The sequence below is a fragment of the Lemur catta genome, chromosome 1, assembly GCF_020740605.2.
Source record: "Lemur catta isolate mLemCat1 chromosome 1, mLemCat1.pri, whole genome shotgun sequence".
Classification (NCBI taxonomy): Eukaryota; Metazoa; Chordata; class Mammalia; order Primates; family Lemuridae; genus Lemur; species Lemur catta.
Window position 1 is genome coordinate 126,541,044 of NC_059128.1, and position 21,077 is coordinate 126,562,120.

The window sequence follows — 21,077 nt, forward strand, 5'->3', positions numbered from 1 at the left end:
ACGAATGGGACCTGATTAAATTAAAAAGCTTCTGCACAGCCAAAGAAACAGTCATGAAAATAAACAGACAGCCTACAGAATGGGAAAAAATTTTCGCATACTACACATCAGATAAAAGACTGATAACAAGAATCTATTTAGAACTCAGGAAAATCAGCAAGAAAAAATCAAACAATCCTATCAAAAAATGGGCAAAGGACATGAATAGAAATTTTTCAAAAGAAGACATAAGAATGGCCAAAAAACGTATCAAAAAATGCTCAACATCCCTAATCATCAGGGAAATGCAAATCAAAACCACAATGAGATACCACTTAACTCCGGTAAGAATGGCCTTTATCAAAAAATCCCAAAACAACACATGTTGGCGTGGATGCGGAGAGACAGGAACACTCATACACTGCTGGTGGGAATGCAAACTAGTGCAACCCCTATGGAAAGCAATATGGAGACACCTTAAACAGATTCAAGTAGACCTACCATTTGATCCACCAATTCCATTATTGGGCATATACCCAGAAGAACAAAAGTCATTCTTTAACAAAGACACCTGTACCCGAATGTTTATAGCAGCACAATTCACAATCGCAAAGATGTGGAAACAACCCAAGTGCCCATCAATCCACGAATGGATTAGTGAACTGTGGTATATGTATACCATGGAGTACTACTCAGCTATAAGAAATAACGATGATACGACATCTCTTTGGTTCTCCTGGAGAGAGCTGGAACCCATTATACTAAGTGAAGTATCCAAAGAATGGAAAAACAGGCATCACATGTACTCACCAGAAAACTGGTTTCCCTGATCATCACCTAAATGTACATCGGGGAAGGATACCAATTGGATATCAGACTGGGATGGGGGGAGGGGGGAGGGGATGGGTGTATGCCTACATGACGAGTGCGTTGCGCATCCTCTGGGGAATGGTCATGCTTGAAGGTGCAGACCCGGGGAGGTGGGGGGGGGGGGGATGGAGGTATGAATACATGATGAGTGCCAGGCGCACTGTCTGGAGAATGAGAACGGACGCGCTTGGGACTCTGACTCGGGGGGATGGGCAGGACAAGGACAATGTATATGACCTGAACTTATGTACCCCCATGATGAGCTGAAATAAAAAATAAATAAATAAATAAATAAAGTTGGTCTAGTTGAATATAAAAAAAGAAAAGAAAAGAAATTAGCATGGTGGAGTCTGAAGGTGGAAGAAAGGGAAGGGATATAAAGTTCCTTGAGGGAGTGCCATGTGCTAGCCTTGGTATCCACGTTAGTTCATTGACTCTGACCTTGGTGCTGTAATGTAAGCAACGTTTGTAAGCAAAGAAATATACAAGAATGCATTCTTTTGTACTAACTGGTTTGTCGCTCACTTAGCTGTAGAGTTTGCATCCAAACAGAGTTAATGTTACAGTTAGGATTCAGTTTAAGGCCAGAGACCAGGGTCAGGATTATATCCATTTTCCAATGAGAAAATTGAATTTCAGAGAAATGAAGGAATGTTTCATATGTCACCCAGTGTGTTTGTCTTCTGTGCCTGCTGTAACAGATTATCGCAAACTCAATGGCTTAAAACAATACAAATGTATTATCTTACAGCTCTGCAGGTTAGAAGTCCAACATGGATATCATGCATCAAAACCGGGGTGTTGGCAGGGCTGAGTTCCTTTCTGGGAGCTCTCGAGGTAGATTTGTCCCTTGCCCTTTCCAGAGTCTAGAGGCCACCTGCATTCCCTGGCGCCTGTTCATCTTCAGAGCTGGTGACACCAGGCAGAGCCCTTCTCACACCACATCACTCTGACTCCTCTTCTGCCTTCCTCTTCCACTGTCAAGTGGATTTGTGTTTCTGTTGGGCTCACCTGGACGATCGAGGCTCAGCTCCCTATTTCACAGTCAGCTGATTAAATGCTTTGATGCTTCTTGGCGATGTCACCTGACATATTTACAGATTTGGAGGATGAGGATGTGGACATCTTTGAGGGGGTCCATTTTTCTGTCTACCCCGCCCGACTACTTTGAGAAGGGGTTAGGAACATCATGCTTTATTTAAGCGCTCATAGTTCCAGATACATACATGAAAGCTCAGAGAGTTGTGAAGACATTGTGATGGGGCAGGGCATTTGCAGACTGAGATTTCCATTTCTTGGAGGACAGCCCTGACGCTTGCAGAGGTCAGGACATTTTCTTTACACCATTCAGGTGTTTACAGGGTGAGGGGAAGGTTGGGATTAGAGGTGTCATTTCTACTCTCCAGAAGAGTGAGAGGAGAAACAATTTGCTTAACCTCTCTCAGCTTCAGGTTCCTCTTCTGGGAAATGGAGAAATAAATGTATCTATCGTGAGGGTTATTGAGAATTTAAATGGGTTAATGCATGCAAGGTGCTTGGCTGGTGCAGTGCCGGTGGGTCAGTACCTGCAAATGTTTGTCAGTTTTATGATGACAATGAGGATAATGAAGAAATGATGTGAGAAGTGACATAGCAATTTTGTAGTTCAGCAATTTTATCTCAGGTCTAGCCTCTTAAGATCAAAGTCTATACACTCCCTACTTTGCAGATCTCTAGGAGCTATTAAGAAGGTGGGGAGGAAAAGGGACAACTAGAAGTGATTAAATGTGACCTTGATTAAACCACTGACATCTTCCTGTGAACAAAGCTCTAGGTCCAAAGGTTTATGATGCATTTTGTTTGTAATTTATTGATAAGAACACCTAAAATCTCAGGGAACTAGAATGAAATGGCTAAGTACTCAACCCACTTCATTTGAATAAAGAGGAGTTCCTTAAAAAGAATTATTTTACATATAAATCATGATTGATGGAGTGAGTACAAGAACTTCATGGGGCATTGTTGGGAATTGGCAAGCATGTGCGTGTGTGTGCGTGTGTGAGCTAAGAGGCTGAACTATGGAAAGCCATATAAGAATTTGCTTTTGGGGACTGTTATGCCAAGACACAAGGAGAATTTACCAATACTTAGGAAAATCATGCAACAGAGCAGCACTGAGGAGAGAGCAATGCCATCTCCAGCAAAAATATTTAGGGAAAATTTAGCAAAAGGCTTGTGTGTGTCAGAGTCATCCTCCAAAGGAAATGTCACAGGGGTTCTGTGTCAGAGGCCCTGGGCGAACATGACAGCAGGAAGTAAAGGGAGCAGACGGCTTCTCCAGAGGATTTTCAAGCGCTTTGACTCAAGAACTCTTTCCCTCCTACATACAGAATGATTGTTAATTCCTAGCTCTGAATATTGAACTCAAAACTCACTGAGGTTTCCATAATTTTTATTTCTGTAATATACTTTCAGTATTTAGATTACAGGGTTTCATTGTTTTTCCCCAAATGAATATATTTTTCTTTGTTGTACTTTGAAAATGACCATCTTCCTAACAAGTATGTCCAGCTGTCTGCTTAAAATGGGGGTCTGGATGAAGATTTCGCCCCAAGAGTCCACATATAAAAAGTCAAATTCTGTTATTCCAAATAAAATTTTGCAACAGCACAGTAGGTTTGCATGCCTGGCTTTATATAGGAAAAGAGGAGTTTCTGAATTACTTTAGGCCTGGATGATAGTTTATTCCTCAGAGGTAGAGAAGGTATTCCTTTCATGTAGATGAGGGGTGGGGTTGTGGGAGAGAGAAAGGGAAAAGAGAAGAACAAGGAGGTCAGACACAGGGATTGCATCCTTTTACTCATGCCAACTTCTCGGCTGACCATCTGGAGTGGGGGAGAGGCATTAGAAAGCCCAGAGAGGCATGGGAGAGACCAAGAATATTTAGGCTCATGGCATCATTCTCCTGGCACAGGGAGCAGAGGGAGGCTGCCAACCTTTGGGAGAAACTCTACATATGGACAGTTCCAGCACACCCGGGGGGGATGCCGTGGAGGCGGGAGCAGACCACAGATGGTTGAACAGAAAAGCTATCCTGATTGTCATGGCCTATATGTGGTATGCGAGGGAGCCAGATGACTCTGTGTGCCCCAGTTACGAGATGTGGAGGTGCTCAGGGTACCGGTGGACTGCAGAGCTCTGGGGATGGCGGCAGTGCAGATCACAGAAGAGTCGATGGACGTTGCTCATCTGCAACACCGGACCATTTGGTGGCAGTGATTCCAAAACTCCAGAGTATACCAAGTGGACCAAGGACTCTGTTTCCCTGAGCCACCCTGAGAACTCAGTGAAGTCCCTCCTACACCCAGATGCAGAAGTGTAGGAGGGAAAGGAAGGGGAGGGGTGAAATATGACATCATTCACATAAATTTCATCATTCTGAAGATGATCCCAAAGAAAGTGAAAAGAGTGAAGGTTTATAATCAGAAAAGAACCTGCTTGGATTAGAAGCAATGAGAATACTAATAAGTAACAAATCTCAGCTGAGCCTGTCTCCCAGAGGGGTGGGGGCCTGGGGAGATCAGAGCAAGGAGAGGGGACAGGGAACCACGTGTTTGCCATGCACCTAAGTACAGGGTAACTATGCTCCAGCTTGCACAGTGGTTACTTCTCTGTTATATGTCAGTCTGGAAGCCCCTTGAGCAGACCAAACATTCCACATGAAAATGAAAAGTTTCAAGTTTATGTTATGGGATAGTAACTGGATTTTTCCAACCCATAAAGAAAATTTTCTAGAAAACTGGCTTAATTACTCCTTTAGAACCACTTGCCATGGGATCTGATTCACAAAAAACCTGAAACACCTTGCGTGCACCGTTTTAGGGACTGCATCTCTGGTGCATTTGTTCCATGCTTGCTGGATCGTAAATTTCTCAAGGGAAACAAACACGTTTTCTTTTAGCTGAGCACAACACTTTACAGCGATCAAAATGCAAATTTGGTGACTGGAGTCCCCTTTTAACCATGGGAATACTATGAAATACATCTTCAAGAGGAGCAGAGTGATTGTATTGAGTATTTGATTAGTTGTATAATTTTTGTGCTTTCACATCATGATTTTCACAGAGTTTGTTCACGTTTCTGATTTTTTTTTTTTCATCTCTATACTTTAGGATCCCAGACTGTCCCGTTTGTCAGGGCCACATGGTAGGCACTTTGCTGACCTCGTTACTACTAATCTCCGCTATTATTTGTGCAAGCCTCCATGTCAGTTGTCCCTGTTCACTGCTTGTATTTCCTCCTTCTTGCCTCTTATTTCTCCTTCGATGATTCCTTTAACTGATGCTTCTCAGTTTGTTGATACTGGGACGAGGCTTCAACAATCTCACCTGGTGCCCTCAGGCCGTTTCTTTTCCACTAAGCCTTCTGTACACTTTCGGTGCTTTCAGCATTTGGGGGCCATTTTGGCTACTGGTTATTGTCAAGTCCTGATCCACTTCCAGGTTCGGGGCTGTTCCTGAACCCTGAGACTGTTAGACCTCCCATAGGTGGAAAATGTCGGTATTACAATGTTAAAAAACAATCAAGAAGATTAAACCAAAACATCTGTCAGATGAAGCTTAAAGGAGAACTTAAAAAAATCAAGAAAATGTGGCTGCTAAATGGTAATAAGTCCTAAATAATGTACCTCTAATTTATGTTTGGGATGCAAATGAAGCAATTGGATTACTACCATTGTGTTATTTTAAGTGAATCTGGAAACAAGCATACAAATTCTTATACAGCTAAGAAAATGGCAATAAATAAGAAGAGGTCTCAGAATGGGATGTGTCTTCAGGAGACACAATGAGTAAAATGCCTGTCAGACTTCCTGGAACAATGAACTCTCTGAGCTGAGTGGGAGAGAGGTGCTATGTAAATGCCAGGTTATTTTTATATCCTTGACGCTTAAGATGCTCCACAAAGGTCAAGCCCAAAGAGAACAGAATCTTGGGAATGTAAATCTTTCCAGCTTGGCAGGAGCCAGGCCCACTCATTTAGAGCTTTTACCATCTACAGATTAGTTTCCAGAGCATTTGAATCCCAAGCCATAAACGACTTTCTGTGCTTTGGCACACCTGGGGACCGAATGCATTCAGAAAGCCTATTAAGCATCTTAAAGATGGGGACTGTGTTTTTCAAAGCTCAGTTCTCAATTCATAGAGGGCAACCAATGGACAAAAACAAAACCAAACCCTGAATTGACTAGGTTTGCAAAGTGATACAGTTTGGAAATCTGTCCCCACTAAATCTCCTGTTGACATTTGATCCCCATTGTTAGCGGTGGGGCCTGGGGGGAGATGTTTGGGTCATGGGGTGGATCCCTCATGACTGGCTTGGTGCCTTCTCCTGAGAATGACTTCTCACCCCACCAGTTCCCGTAAGAACTGACTGTTGTCAGAGCTGGCACCTCCTCCCCTCTCACTCGCATCCTTCCTCTTGCCATGTGATGCTGCCCCCTTTGCTTTATGCCAGGGGAACCTGTGGCCTTAAGGTCACAGGTGGCCTTCTAGGTTCTTAAGTGCAGCCTTTTGACTGAACCCAAATTTTACAAAACAAATCGTTTTATTTTTATTTTGTTCCTCTTTTATATTTTTATTTTATTTTTAAAATGAATGTATTTAACATATCAAATAAAATAAGTTTTAATGAAATAATCCTCCCAGATTGGCACTATTAGAACATTAGTAGCCTTAAGGTCTAAATTGACGGCTGCTACACTCCTGATTTAGTTCTAACATCCCCCACCTGACTGGCACCGCTACTGCACAAGGCTGGTTGGCAAGAGTTTATGGGGGTTGAGTATGCCAGTCTGTTACCAGCTTCTGACAATGGTGCACTGTGTTTCTGTTTGAAGTGGAATTTGTGAATAGCTGCACAGCTCAACAGTATTTTTTAATTACATCTGATTAACAGCCCATCATGTCAAAGAAGAACAAGAGAATGCTGAAGGAAGAAAACATGTTTTAAATGAGGATTGGAAATTGCAATATTATCTTGTTTCTGCCAAAGATAAGATGATTTGCTTGCTTTGTGATACTGCAATAGCAACATTAAAGAAATTCAATGCTCATCAGCATTACAACACTCATAACGACCACAAATATTTTAAATTAAAGGGAGAGGCAGGAAAGGTTGTATTGCAGAAATTAAAAGATGAAAAGCAAAAGCAAAGACAATTCTTTCAAGCAGCAATAAAACCTGGCCACTGAAACAACTTGTAAAGTAGCTTATAACCTCGGGAAGAAGGGAAGCCATTCAGTGATGTAGAAATTGTGAAAGAATGCATTGTCGAAGTTGTGGGATGCTTAGACCCTGATAATGTTTCAAAGTACAAACAACTTCCTCTTTCAAGGAGAACCATAACTGATCAGTAGCATGAATTAGCCGTCAACTTAACAGAACGACTTCATTCAATACTTCAAAAGGAAAATATATACTATTCAATCACTTTAGATGAATCAATTGATACTGACTCAGCGCAGGTTTTATACTTCATTCGGGTCCTAACAGGATTTTCTTTGCTATGAAGAGTTACTTGCTTTGGGACCTCTTGTGAACAGAACACAGGGAATAGATATCTTCAGCAACTTTCAAGATAAATGTCGTGAGGTTGGACTGAATTTGGTAACTTTAGTGAGTGTATGTACAGACAGTGCACCTTCCATGACAGGAAAACATGAAGGGTTTATTGCACAGATAAAAAAAGTATTAACAGATCCAGATGCTCTCATTTCTTTCCACTGTATCTTGCATTAGCAAAATCTCTGTGCGATAGCTACGATTTTAAGTGAGACTTTCCAACAAGTTATAAGTATTGTTAACTTTATTCGTGCAAATGTAACATGGCATCATCAAATTTGTAACATGCTAAAATTGAACAATGAAGTATTCAGTGTGGATTTGCCCTATTATCCTAAAGTGCATGGGCTATTGCAGGGACAGGTGTTAGCCAAAATTTTATCTCTGAAAGAACAAATAGTTAAATTTTATGAAGAACAGAATCAGCAATGTGAATTACTGAGAGAAGATTTCTATAGGAATGCAGCATTTCTGTGTGATATCATGTCAAATCAAAACAACTTGAATATTTCTTTGCAAGGTAAAACTAAGTCTATATATAATACCTGGCAAAAAAATCCAAGCATTTTGAAAAAAGCTATCGTTTTTCAAAACACTTCTTCAAAACGAAATTTCAGATGAACATTTTCCCTAGTTAGCAAGGGTCATTGATGAGCAGAATGATATATGTGAATCATTTGCACAATATTCAGCTGTTATAGACCTATTAATTGGAGAAGACCATGAAAGTTTCACTGATTTTGAGAATCATGACATCACACTCACATTTCAGCCTCACCTAGTTGATATCACCAGGCACCTAGAGAACTACAGAAGGACCTAATTGAGCTCTCAGTAGATGACATTTTAAAGTTATTGTTTGATGCTAACAAAGATCCAACTGAAATATGGGAAGATGCAGTAGAATACCCACGCCTTTGGTAACATGCTTAGAAAATGCTTTCTTGCTTTTCAATTTACTGCTGTGAATCTACATTCTCCTACCTAACACAAATCAAGACGCCCTTAAGGTCACAAAGGACTGATACCCATCTAGAGGATCAACTGAAACTGCGGACCTCCACAAAAAGCAGACACAACAAAGTCATTAAAAGGTTAGTTAACTTTAAAATGAACAAATAATTTTCATTTTTTGAAATTATTAAGTACATAAAATTTCGATTTTTACAAAATAATGTACATTTTTAAGTATATCTAATTGAAGTTTCTTGAATGCAGTCTTATTTGATTATAGATAAATTAATGCAGCCTCCCAACATGAAAATGTTCCCCACCCCTGCCTTAAGCCATGGGTGGAAGCTCCCAGAAGCCCACAGCAGAACCAGATGCTAGTGTCATGCTTCTTGTACAGTCTGCAGAGCAATGAGCCAAATAAATCTCTTCTCTTTATAAATTACCCTGCCTCAGGGATTCCTTTATAGCAACGCAAATGGACTAAGATGAAAGGGCTGTTAGCCCACATAGTGGACAACTGAACTATGAATTACAAAGAAATCCAGCAACTCAGCAAATGCACTATCATTTCACTATCTTCTCACCTGAATTTAATATTGGATAGAATCTTTCCTGAACAGAGCGGTATTGCCTGATTCAAATATTAATCTTACATTAACATTTCTAGGAAAAAATGGCATTATATCCTTATGATGGGTCCATGCTTAGTTCTCTTCTGGATTTTGTCTTAGACTATTCATTGTAAAACATACAAAGGACTTTTCTTTGGAAACTTTCTGGGTCTTTACAAATTGCTCTGCTGGAACTTGGCCTGCCACTTGGAACCAACCACGGCACACATCACCAGCTACCAATGAAGCAGTGGAAATGGTGCCTTGTCACCTTTCCCCGGCTGTTCAGGGTCAAGTGTATATTCTCAGCATCAAGTCAGTACATTATAATAGTGTTATACCACAAGAAAGCCTAAAAAATGCAGTGACCACCTTGAACCAAGGGGGGCAAAACATGTGGAAGCACAGAAACCCAGGCTTCAAAATTACTTACTGGCTGTTATTTCCCAATGCACCATCTTCTGCAATCCTAGTTTTAAGACAGGGTGGCCACATAGGTGAATTGGTTAAAGCCAGTTAGAAAATTCAAATTGATCCCTCGATGTGCAACAGTCTAGGTGTCATAGTAATGTAAACCTCATTGTGAGAGAAGAATACTTCAGTGTGTAAGGACCCTTGTAAAAGTAAAACTTTCTCATACCCAAAGCCCACCATTAGGAGGTTACTCAGAGAGAGCTTCAGATCTACTGTCTCACTGAGCTCTGTGGCACCTGACATAGCTGGCACATTCCAAGAGCAAACTCAAAATCTAAATTTAGAATGCACTTTCCAGTCATTTATCACCCTCAAGCAGCAGTTAGAACGGAATTAAGATATAGAGTCTCCCAAGAATAGATTCCTCATTAACAGGATGGTTTCTAATTCTATCAAAGGCCATTTACCTCCTCAATAATTATCCTATTTATGGGATTGTCTTCCCCTCACACACCTACATGGCTGACAGGTCCACAGGAAGGGCTAAGCTGGTGGAGTCTAGGCTATTGTTTGGTCAGTACATTGAAAAGACTTTCAGCATCAGTCAGCTCTCACTGGGTTGTGCTGTGGTAACAAACAACCCTAAATTCTTAGAGGCTTGCAACAACAAAGTCTCATATTTTGCTCCTGTTATATGTTGGCTGTGGAACAGCTGTGCTTTTCCTGGGCTCTGCCTGGCTCTGCTCCATGTGCCTTTTTTATTCTGAAATCTAGGCCAAGGGAGAACTCTCAATTTATTACATTCTGTTCTTGTGGCAGAGAGAGAACAACGGAGCCAGAACAACATGAAGACTCTCAAAGCTCTGCTTGCACATGGCCAATCCTGAAATCAATGGGGAAGAGAATGATTTCCTCCTGGGAGGGCCCTGCAAGTCGTGAGCCCACGGGCAAGGATGGATGTGTAATACTCCCACAGGGAAAGCTGCGTTTGAGTGGGAACAGTAATGCAGTTTCCAACAGTCCCACTTCCTGTTCTGTCCCTTCATTAAGCAAAATACACTCACCCCTTCCCCAAGGAAGGCACTGTAGGAGTTCTGGTGAGGTATTCTATCAAGCTCAAAGCCCATCGTCTCATGACAGTCACTTTAGCAGGTCCAGATAAGGCTCTCCTTGATCTGGGGTTCTCTGAACTAAAAAGGCCAGTTATTGCCCCCTCTGACCTCCATACACCCAAGAAACAATAGTGGAAAAAGGACGACCACCGTTAGCATGGCTATTCTGAAGGGGGAAGAATGTGAGGGTCACGCGTGGTCACTTGCCCGTGGCAGTTACCAAATCCCATCGGGCACATAGTGAGAGCACCTTTCTGCCCTGGGGGAAGGGAATGTCTCTTGACTAGAAACTGTCTCAGTTTCTGGAAGTATAATGACAGCACAATGTACTCCGCGGCCTTTGGTCCCACTCTCCAGCAGTCCTTCCCTTCCCATGACTTTCCCTGGCCACACCTGGGTGTGGCTTTGGACAATACACCCTCCTTGGAGGTGGGGCAGGTTTCCTCCTGTTTATCAAGAGCAGGGGGCCCCAAAGGTAATTTCATATCTCAAACCAACGTTGTCTCTTTTGCTCAGGGTAATCGTATATTCTGGTTTGTTCATAATCTATAGCCCTCATTCATGGCTATTGCCTCCGTATAATAAAGAATGCCCCTTTCTCTGTTAAAATGCTCCAGTTTGGTTGATAAATTATACAATTATCCTACCTTTATTCTGCATAAATATATCTAGCTTTTTATTTATTTTGTGTCTATCATCACCATGTGCCAATAACAACAAATGCAATTCTTTTTGAGACAGGCTTGGGAATGGCAACAGTTGCTGAGGCCTGTGTCTGCAGTCTGGCGACAATGTCCTTCCGGGCCTTCATGACGGCGTCCAGCTTCCCCGAGACCATGATGGAAAGGCCCTGGTCTTTGGCCAGCGACAGCTCCAGGTGAGCACCGGTTCTCTGCACGACCTCAAGGCAAATCTTTGCTTGTTCACCTTCTCCAAACTGGTTCGTGTCCTTGTATCTTCTCTCCTCCACGGGCATGTGGATCACCTGAGTGATGACAGAAGCCTTGATGGGCCGGATCTTGCTACTCCAGGCTCCAGCGGGTTCCTGGGCACCTTCCAGGCATGCCGCTTTCTCGGGAAGTGAGGGAAGGCATCTTTGTAGGTTGGAGGGTGGCTCTCCTCTTCTGAATTTAAAGTAGCAACTTTGATCTGTTGAGGAACCAGCCCACTTCGACGTTCAGCAAAACTCTCTTGGGTCAAAACTGCAACGGAGCTCATGGTTGGTCTCACGTCCACACATGACCGGGTAAGCCACAGCAAAATGGTCAGTGGCCCCGGAGCTAGGGCGAGCGGAGGAGGCGCAGCGGCCGGCTGCCGAGCACCCGCCAGTGGCCACTGAAGTCCCCCTGAGTGGCCCGTGTGCGGGCGGCGGCGTCGGAGGAGCGAGGAGCGGCAGCCGGTTCGGGCGGGCGGCATCCTGGACGAGAAGGTGTTCACCAAGGAGCTGGACCAGTGGATCGAGCAGCTGAACGAGTGCAAGGAGCTGTCCGAGTCCCAGGTCAAGAGCCTCTGCGAGAAGGCTAAAGAAATCCTGACAAAAGAATCTAACGTGCAGGAGGTGCGATGTCCAGTCACTGTGTGTGGAGATGTGCACGGGCAATTTCACGATCTCATGGAACTGTTTAGAATTGGTGGCAAATCACCAGATACAAATTACTTGTTTATGGGAGATTATGTTGACAGAGGATATTATTCAGTTGAAACAGTTACACTGCTTGTAGCTCTTAAGGTTCGTTACCGTGAACGCATCACCATTCTTCGAGGGAATCACGAGAGCAGACAGATCACACAAGTTTATGGTTTCTATGATGAGTGTTTAAGAAAATACGGAAGTGCAAATGTTTGGAAATATTTTACAGATCTTTTTGACTATCTTCCTCTCACTGCCTTGGTGGACGGGCAGATCTTCCGTCTACATGGTGGCCTCTCTCCGTCCATAGATACACTGGATCACATCAGAGCACTCGATCGCCTACAAGAAGTTCCCCATGAGGGTCCAATGTGTGACTTGCTGTGGTCAGATCCGGATGACCGTGGTGGTTGGGGCATATCTCCTCGAGGAGCTGGTTACCTTTGGGCAAGATATTTCTGAGACATTTAATCATGCCAATGGCCTCACATTGGTGTCCGCAGCTCACCAGTTGGTGATGGAGGGATATAACTGGTGCCATGGCCGGAATGTAGTAACGATTTTCAGTGCTCCAAACTATTATCGTTGTGGTAACCAAGCTGCAATCATGGAACTTGATGATACTCTAAAATACTCTTTCTTGTAGTTTGACCCAGCACCCCGTAGAGGCGAGCCACATGTCACTCGTCGTACTCCAAACTACTTCCTGTAATGAAAATTCACACTTGTACAGTATTGCCATGAACCGTACATTGACCTAATGCACGTGGGAAGAGCAACAGTAACTCCAAAGTGTCAGAAAATAATAAACATTCAAAAAACTTGTTTTCACATGGACCAAAAGATGTGCCATATAAAAATACAAAGCCTCTTGTCATCAACAGCCGTGACCACTTTAGAATGAACCAGTTCATTGCATGCTGAAGCGACATTGTTGGTCAAGAAACCAGTTTCTGGCATAGCGCTATTTGTAGTTACTTTTGCTTTCTCTGAGAGACTGCAGATAATAAGATGTAAACATTAACACCTCGTGAATACACTTTAACTTCCATTTAGCTATAGCTTTACTCAGCATGACTGTAGATAAGGATAGCAGCAAACAATCATTGGAGCTTAATGAACATTTTTAAAATAAGTACCAAGGCCTCCCCTCTACTTGTGAGTTTTGAAATCATTTTGTTTATTTTCAGGGATACTGTTTAATTTAATTATATGATTTGTCTGCACTCAGTTTATTCCCTTCTCAGATCTCAGCCCCATGTGGTTCTTTGTTGTTGTCAGAACCTGTGAGTTGTTCGGAACACAACTGTTTTTCCCCCTCCTGTAGGATGATGTTACTGCACAAGAGCACTGCAGTGTTTTTCACAATAAACTTATGAACTGAGAACTGAAAAAAAGGTTTTTTTAAAATTACAGTACCACTTTATTAATACTGGAATCCTCACAGTGCATTTGTTACTTGTAGCAGTGACTATTTAAATCAAGGGGAGGATGGAGTAGAGGGGAGTGGGGAGGAGAAGAGAATTTATCCAAAAACCGATGGAAAGAAAAGAAATGACATGGTACAGATGGGATGGAGGGTGTGGAGGCGAGGAGAGAAGGTGAGTAGGAAGCTGGAGGGCGCTGGGGGACAGGAAAATAAATTTAAAAAAGGAACAAGCTAACAACAGCACCAGAAAAGTTACTTCAGTCAAAAGACGCTTTTGAAAAGAATATTCCTCTGTACAAAATGAAAAATAAAACGAACGCAAAGATGTCCCCCAAACCAAAGTTTGTGATGCAGGATGGGTGGGTCAGATCCCAAGGGGGCCAGGCCTAGGAGGTGGTCACTGAAGCTACCTGGGGTGGGGGTGTCATGGGGACAGCAGGGCTTGGAGAGGGGGGAGTATGTACAGCCCTGGGGGCAGGGGCAGTGGGACTGTGTCACCCCTGCCCCTCTCCCATCGGAATCTCTGAAGCCCAGCTGCCCCCGCCACTGCCGTGGAGCCACCCCACAGGTAGTAAGAGAGCTCTTCTCCCAGGACCTCGGGGACCCAGCCACTCTGTACCTGCTGCACCTCACTGCTCCCTCCACACGTCCTGCTCCATCTGCCCAGCCCCCCACTGGCGCAGCCCTTGGGAGAACCTGCAGCGGAAATGCCACCCCAGAGCTCCCCTACCTAGTCACCTGCTCTCGTGGCCCCCAAACCTGGAGCTCTGCCATCAGCCTGAGCTCGGACTAGCGCCATGCCGGGCCCATCCTCCATCAGCACTGCCGGATGGGACTCTGTGCACACCGGGCGTCCCCGGTGCCCCAGATGCACCTGCCACCCCACAGCGACCCCAGTTCCTGGCACAGGAACACCCAGGAGCTCCAGCCTGGGAGCATCAGCCCTGGCCCCGCTCCGTCAGGACCCAGGACAGCTGCTTTCCTGCCCCTCGGGACCACCAGGACCCCTTCCACTCACCCTAGGTCACATGCTTTTACCTGCTGAGACTTGGCGTGACTCGGTGCGTGGGGTTGGGGGCACCCCCTCCTCACCCCCACTGCCAGCACGGGCCGAGGTGTCCCGGGAAGGCATCTCCTCTGGCAACAGAGAGTCAAAGCCAGGCTTCCCGGACCTGCTGCCACCCCAGCCGACAGGCGGGGCCCCCTCCAGCCTCATTCTGGCTACGCTCAAGACACTGGAAAGAACTGCAGCTTCCCCCTGGCTTTGGGGGAGCCCATTCCACCCTGCTGCTGCCGTGGGCCTGCCAGGCCACTGTGGGGGGCCCGTCCCGCAGGCCTTCCCGGAAACACACCCTGTATCACCACCTTGCCCACACACAGGCCTTAGAGACAGCTCCATTTTATTACAGTCATAAAATAACCCCCAACCCCCTCTACTGCTCCAGCCCCCCCCAAAGTGGCTAAAACTGTGACTCCAAAGTGCCACTAAGTATCGATGTGCCCAGATGAGAACCAGGCATCATGTGAAGCCAGCCCCTGCAAGGCTGACCAGACGACCCGGCCTCAGGGCCCTACCCTGCTGCCCCACTTGCCGAGGGCCTTCCCTGCCTGCCTCCCTGCAGCCAAACTCACGGGGAGGGGAGGCCAGGGTGGGAGCCACCTTAGGGCCCCCAGCACCTCCAAGCTAACCCCCTGCATGTCCTCCCTGAGACACGACCTGGGCTCAAGCCTTAACTAAGACTCCCGCCCCGGGCTGGCCCTGTGCAGTGACCTTACTCAGGAGATGTTTACCTGGTGCTGGGGAGGGGAGGGGAGGGGGCCCGGGAGGGGGCGCAGCAGGCGTGTGGCAGCCACACTCAGGTGGCCGGGGTGGCCAGGGACCCAAAGCAGGACAACACGCACCTCCATGCCACTTGCTCCCCCTAATGCATTTGGAACCAAAGTCTAAACTGAGCTCGCAGCCCCCGCACCCTCCCTCCGTCCCCCCGTCCCGCTTAGCGCTCTGGACAGACGGACACAGGCCCTGTCCAGCCCCCGGCGCGCTTGCTCCAGTCCACACGGCTGCCCCAGCCACCGAGATCGCTGGAAGCCGAGTCGGGCCAGGTGGGCAGACTGCAGGGCCGGGTGCGGCCTGGGGCGAGTGGACGCTTCGAGGAACTGGACTGTCGTTTTCACGCATGGTGGCCGCAGCGGTGGGAAGGAAAGGCAGGTGTAAATGATTGGTTTACAGGGTATATTTTTGATACCTTCAATGAATTAATTCAGATGTTTTACGCAAGGAGGGACTTAACCCAGTGTTGCTGCTGTGCTCGACCTCTGCTCACGGTCCAGGCGTGTGCAGGCTGGCAGTCGGCGACCCCATCGTTCGCAGGACCAAGGGGCGGGGCCACCGGCCCACGAGCCCCTCCGCGTCCTCCCTCCCTCCCTCCCTGGGCAGAATGAATTTGACGCGTATTCTGTGGCCGCCGTCTGCGCAAGGCTGTGGTGTTCTGTCATTTACACACGTCGTTCTAATTAAAAAGCGAATTATACTTGAAAAAAAAAACATGTTTTTTTTTTGAAGAGTGATAACTTTTAATAGTTTTATACTGCCAACATATCAACTTTCATATGTGCATACACATTTAAATACAGTTACAGACCATAAATACCCATATGGCAAAATATCTACCTACCTCTAGGCAGAAAAAAAACTTTCCAACTAAATAAACAGCCTTAAGTAACACTGAAGAAAGCAGATGTGAGGTAATTTTTCATCAAAAGTGACTACAGACCATATTAAGATATTTTTACTTTAAAAATTCAAGTAGTTATAAAACCCTTGTCTCATAACTCAAAAATGCAAACTTAATACACATTTTCAAACAAAACAAAAATATTTTAATTACAAATAGGTAAAATAAATAAAGTTATTCCTGCTGAAATTCAATCATGACATTATTGCTTATGTATTTGAGGACTTTGTTTATAGCCCAGATTTAAAAAAATGAAACTTAGGAAACTCTTCTAACAATCTACATAATACTGTGAAACAAATTATCTGTATGGATATCCATATATATACGTATGTGTGTCCACATATATATTCATATATGTATACATGGGATTTTCATTCTGGGATGAGAAATAGCTTTCCCTCTTTTTTAAGAAAAGTATATTCTAATCATGAAAATATTCTTTATTTCTTTTAAAAGATCACTTTCCATAGGATAAGCACCGACTAATGTGAAAAGGCGCATTTTGCACATTTTGAGAAACTTCTTTAGAAACACATTTATTTTCTTACCAAGTTACTTGACTGTTTGTTTTACTAAGTTTTAATTACATCAATTAAGAAATCAAGTTCTATAATATCTTTTTCATTTTCCCTGCTTATACAAAATCCCCATACTCTTTTACCATGTAATATTCAATCTGCCAGAGTTTTACTTCCTATAAAATCCAATTATTTCAAAGCTACTTTCCAGTTTTCCATACTTTCCAGTTAATGCCCCCAGGAACACATTAATGAAAGGGCATCTGAACAGAAGCAATACAATTTGAGTAAAAAGAAACAAATTATCAACTTATTTTACATTATGTAGTGACCTATGAAATAAACATTCACTATGACATTCAGTGTTCTCACAATGAAATGTTCTTTTAACAAGATTAATACACATAAACTAAACACTATACATTGCTCTGGAGTTGGCATTGAAAAGCAAAAACAAAAACAAAAAAAACAAATATAAACAACACTGAACTGTTTCTTCCAGTCTTAATCTTATCTGTCAACTCCTTTTACACCAGATTGGGCAGTAACTTTCAGCAAAAATACAAAAAAAAAAAAAAAAAAGAATAATTCTCTAAGTATAAAAGAAATGTATCAATAGTTACTTCCCTATTTTCAAGGTTCTTCCATTCTTGCTTTCAAATAAACAAAGGTTTTTTAATGTCCTCACATCCCAAAGAATGACATCTGGGAAACCTCCAACAGAAATCCATTTTTGATGTATTCCATCTTCCGTTTCCAAGAGCATCCAAAAGCAAATGAATCCCCCTTCTCATTTCTTTCAATTACCATGAGATCTGTCTTCCAATTCATGAAATCTGTACCTACTTCAGGAAACTTCCCTTTTGAAGGAGTCTCCTCATGCAAAGTTTTTGATGTAGTCAGGTTCCTGAGCGGAAAAGTTTGGCTATCAGATTCAGAAGTTTCTGCTGGAAATGTCTCCCACGTGCCTCCCACGTGCCTCCCACGTGCTAGGCTTGGCTGCTCTGGCCCTGTACCTGGGAGCCCTGGCTCTGGCTCCCTCCTGCCCTTGCCGGGGGCCTTCCCTTCCCCGACCTGCTCAACAGCCTCCTGACCTGCGGGACGAGGGAGTCCTCGCTCTTCTGCCTGAAATTTTGTACAGCGGCCATTTCCTATTCTTTGTGCAAATTTTCTTCCCAGTCACGTGATATTTTGTGCAGTTGTTTACCTCCGGGCCTCAAAAAAAAGTTTCAGTTCCTCGTGCTCAGATTGTTCTCAGGGACCCGAGAACCTCCCTCCCAGGAGGACACAACAGGCCCTCCCTGGAGTCCCATGTGCCTTGCGCCTGCAGACTGGCAGAGAGCCACGCTCTTGCTGTGGAGACAGAGCACCTTCCAGGAGCTGCTGAAGGAGAGAGACTTGCACTTGACTTACAGGGACTGGTTGCGGCTGGAACTGGAGGTGCAGCCTGAAGCCGACACGCTTTCAAACACAGAGAGGCAGGACTTCCACCAGTGGGCGATCCGTGAGCACTACCTCCCTGCGCCTGCCGGTAACTGAAAGTTACCACTGTGTATCTCCTAACTCTTGTTACCTTGATCTTATTCTATCCAATCATGAGGTCCAGGAAACAATTTCACACACAGATACCTCAGTCAGATATCTCAGGGATGGCTAGATTGATCATCAACCTCTAGTAGTGTCCAAAGGATAACAAGTGCCACACAGTTTCCTTAAAGGAACCCAAAGTCTGCCAAGGAAATAGAAAGGAAAATTGGGCCAAGCAGCATGACAGATGGATTAGATCAGCCAGCCACTGTGATGGGGACCTGGAGGTGGCGTGCGGGGTCCTTGTCGACGTGCTGATGGACTTCTGCCGGAGTTCGAGGAGCTGTGACCACTCAGAGGATTCTGATTGGGCCCCCGGTGGCCGCACAGGGAATCCGGACATTCTCTCCAGGTTGCAGGAGATGAACGTGGAGCTGGAGCTGGAGCGAGGCGGCCGCCCCGCCCCCCACTCGCGGGCTCACTTCGTCTTCTGGGTTTTCCGCACACGGCTCCGGCTCTGCCCAGCGGGTGGGACGTGGCCGCCAGCCTCCAGAGACAGCGGGAGCTGCTCATGTACAAACAGCTGCTCCTCCGCCTGCCGCCATCTGTTCTCCTGGGCAGCTTCCAGGCCCAGCTGCCCGCCGCCCCCCGCTGCGAGGACTTCTTCCAGCTGGTCAACCCCAAACTGAGAGCCTCGTGCTCCCAGGGAGGCGCCCTGACGCACGACATCACCGCCCACTTCTTTAGGGGCCTGCTGCACGCCTGTCTGCAGAGCAGCGACCCCTCGCTGACGGCCGACCTGCTGCTGGCCGAGTGCCAGGCCCACTGCCCCCTGATCCTGACGTCTGCGCTGCGCTGGTGGCTGAGGTTGGAGCCCGTGCTGCTGTGCCAGTGGCGGCGGCGCTGCTGAAACCCACTGCCCGGGAGCTGCAGAGGCTGCAGGACGCCCGGCGCTTTGCCAGAGACTTCCTGTCCCCTGAGGCAGCCTCCCCGCCTTGCACTTCGAGATTCAGCACGTTGGGAAGGAAGATGTCGGGAGACAGCTGCAGAGGCTGGACGGTGCGACAGAGGAGCTTTTAGTTTTCCTTTTTTTCTTTTCCTTGATGGGCCTGCTGTCCTCACATCTGACCCCAAAAGAGGCCGGCGACTCCCTGCAGGCTCTGGCCGTGTGCGCCGAGGTCCTGACGTGTTTGCAGAGGAGGAGGATTCCCTGGCTGGCGCTCTTCCAGCTGACAGAGACGATGCCGGGCTGGGGCAGCTCCTCCTCCGTGTGGCCCCGGGTCAGCAGGCCTGGTTGCTGCCCTTCGCCTTCTACAGTCTCCTCTCCTACTTCGACGAAGACGCTGCTGTCAGGGAGGAGGCCTTCCTGCGTGTCGCCGTCGATATGTACCTGAAGCTGATCGGGCTCTTCGTGCCTGGGGAGACAAATGCGGTGTCACTTCTGGCCGGCAGGAACACAGAGCTTCAGGGCCAGGGCAGCCCTGTAGAACTCATCACAAAAGCTGGTCTTTTTCTGCTGCAGCTGATACCTCGCTGCCCGAAAAGGAGCTTCGCAGACATGGCGGAGCTGCTGGCTGATCCTGGGGACTGTGACCCAGAAGTGAGCGCCGCCCTCCTGCGCAGGCAGCAGGCTGAGCCCCACCTCTTCCGCCTGGACCCGTCACCATGCACCAGCCCAGCTCCTTTGTGAATAATTTATTACAAGTATAACATGGAGCTCTTGTTGCACTAAAAAGTGGATTACAAAAAATAAAATATATATATACATATTTGAGCTGTAGCTCAAATATATTGAAGGTTATATAGAAAAAACAATAGTCAAATTGCTGAAAACCAATAATAAAGTGGAAATATTAAAAGCAGCTAAAGAAAAAAAGGCATATTATATAGAGAGGAACAATGTAAGAATTAGCCTGAATGCTAATGAAAGCATTGCATCAGGAAGCCAGTGCAATGACATCTTTAAAGTGCTGAAAGAACAAAACCTTCTCCACCTAGAATTCTATATCCAGTTAAAGTATTCTTTAAAAACGAGAAAATAAAGGCATTGTTTGATCCATGGGTCAAAGAAGAAATGACAAGAGAAAGAGAAATTTGTTTTGAAATCAATGATAATGAGCACCCATACAGATGCTCCTTGACTTAACAATGGGGTTACGTCCCCAACGATAACCCCATTCAAAACTGAAAATATTCTAACTCGAAATGCATCTAATACACCTAACCTACTAAACATCAGAGGTTAGGTCAGCCTACTTTAAATGTGCTCAGGACACTTACATCAGCCTATAGTTGGGGAAAATCATCTAACACAAAGCCTATTTTAAAATAAAGTGTCAAATATCTCATGTAACTTGTGGAATACAATACACTGTAGAGTCTATTGTGTATGGTTCTTTACTCTTGTGATCCCATGGCTGACTAGAATCTGTGGCTTGCTGCCACTACCAGGTGTGGCGAGAGAATATCATACCACATGTCACTAGCCTGGAAAAGATCAAAATTCAACATTCGAAGTATGGTTTCTGCTGAATGAGTATCACTTTCATTCACACCATCATAAAGTCAAAAAACTGTAAGTTGAATCAACATGAGGCAGGGACCATCTGTATGTAAACATTTGTGGATGTGGGCCCAGTACAGAGGAAATTTATAGCATTAAATGCGTCCTTAGAAGAGAATCAAGGTTTAAAAT

At 45.3% G+C, this 21,077-nt stretch overlaps 3 pseudogenes across 1 annotated transcript; 2 read left to right on the forward strand and 1 right to left on the reverse strand.

The window, feature by feature from the left end:
- Positions 1–11,237: 11,237 nt before the first annotated feature.
- On the reverse strand, positions 11,238–11,799 carry LOC123641298 (annotated as a pseudogene).
- Positions 11,800–11,892: 93 nt separating this feature from the next.
- Positions 11,893–13,396, forward strand: LOC123625195 (annotated as a pseudogene). Its single transcript, XR_006730419.1, has one exon. The product of XR_006730419.1 is annotated as a serine/threonine-protein phosphatase 2A catalytic subunit alpha isoform-like (transcript).
- Positions 13,397–13,743: 347 nt separating this feature from the next.
- On the forward strand, positions 13,744–20,072 carry LOC123641365 (annotated as a pseudogene).
- The last annotated feature ends 1,005 nt before the right edge of the window (positions 20,073–21,077 follow it).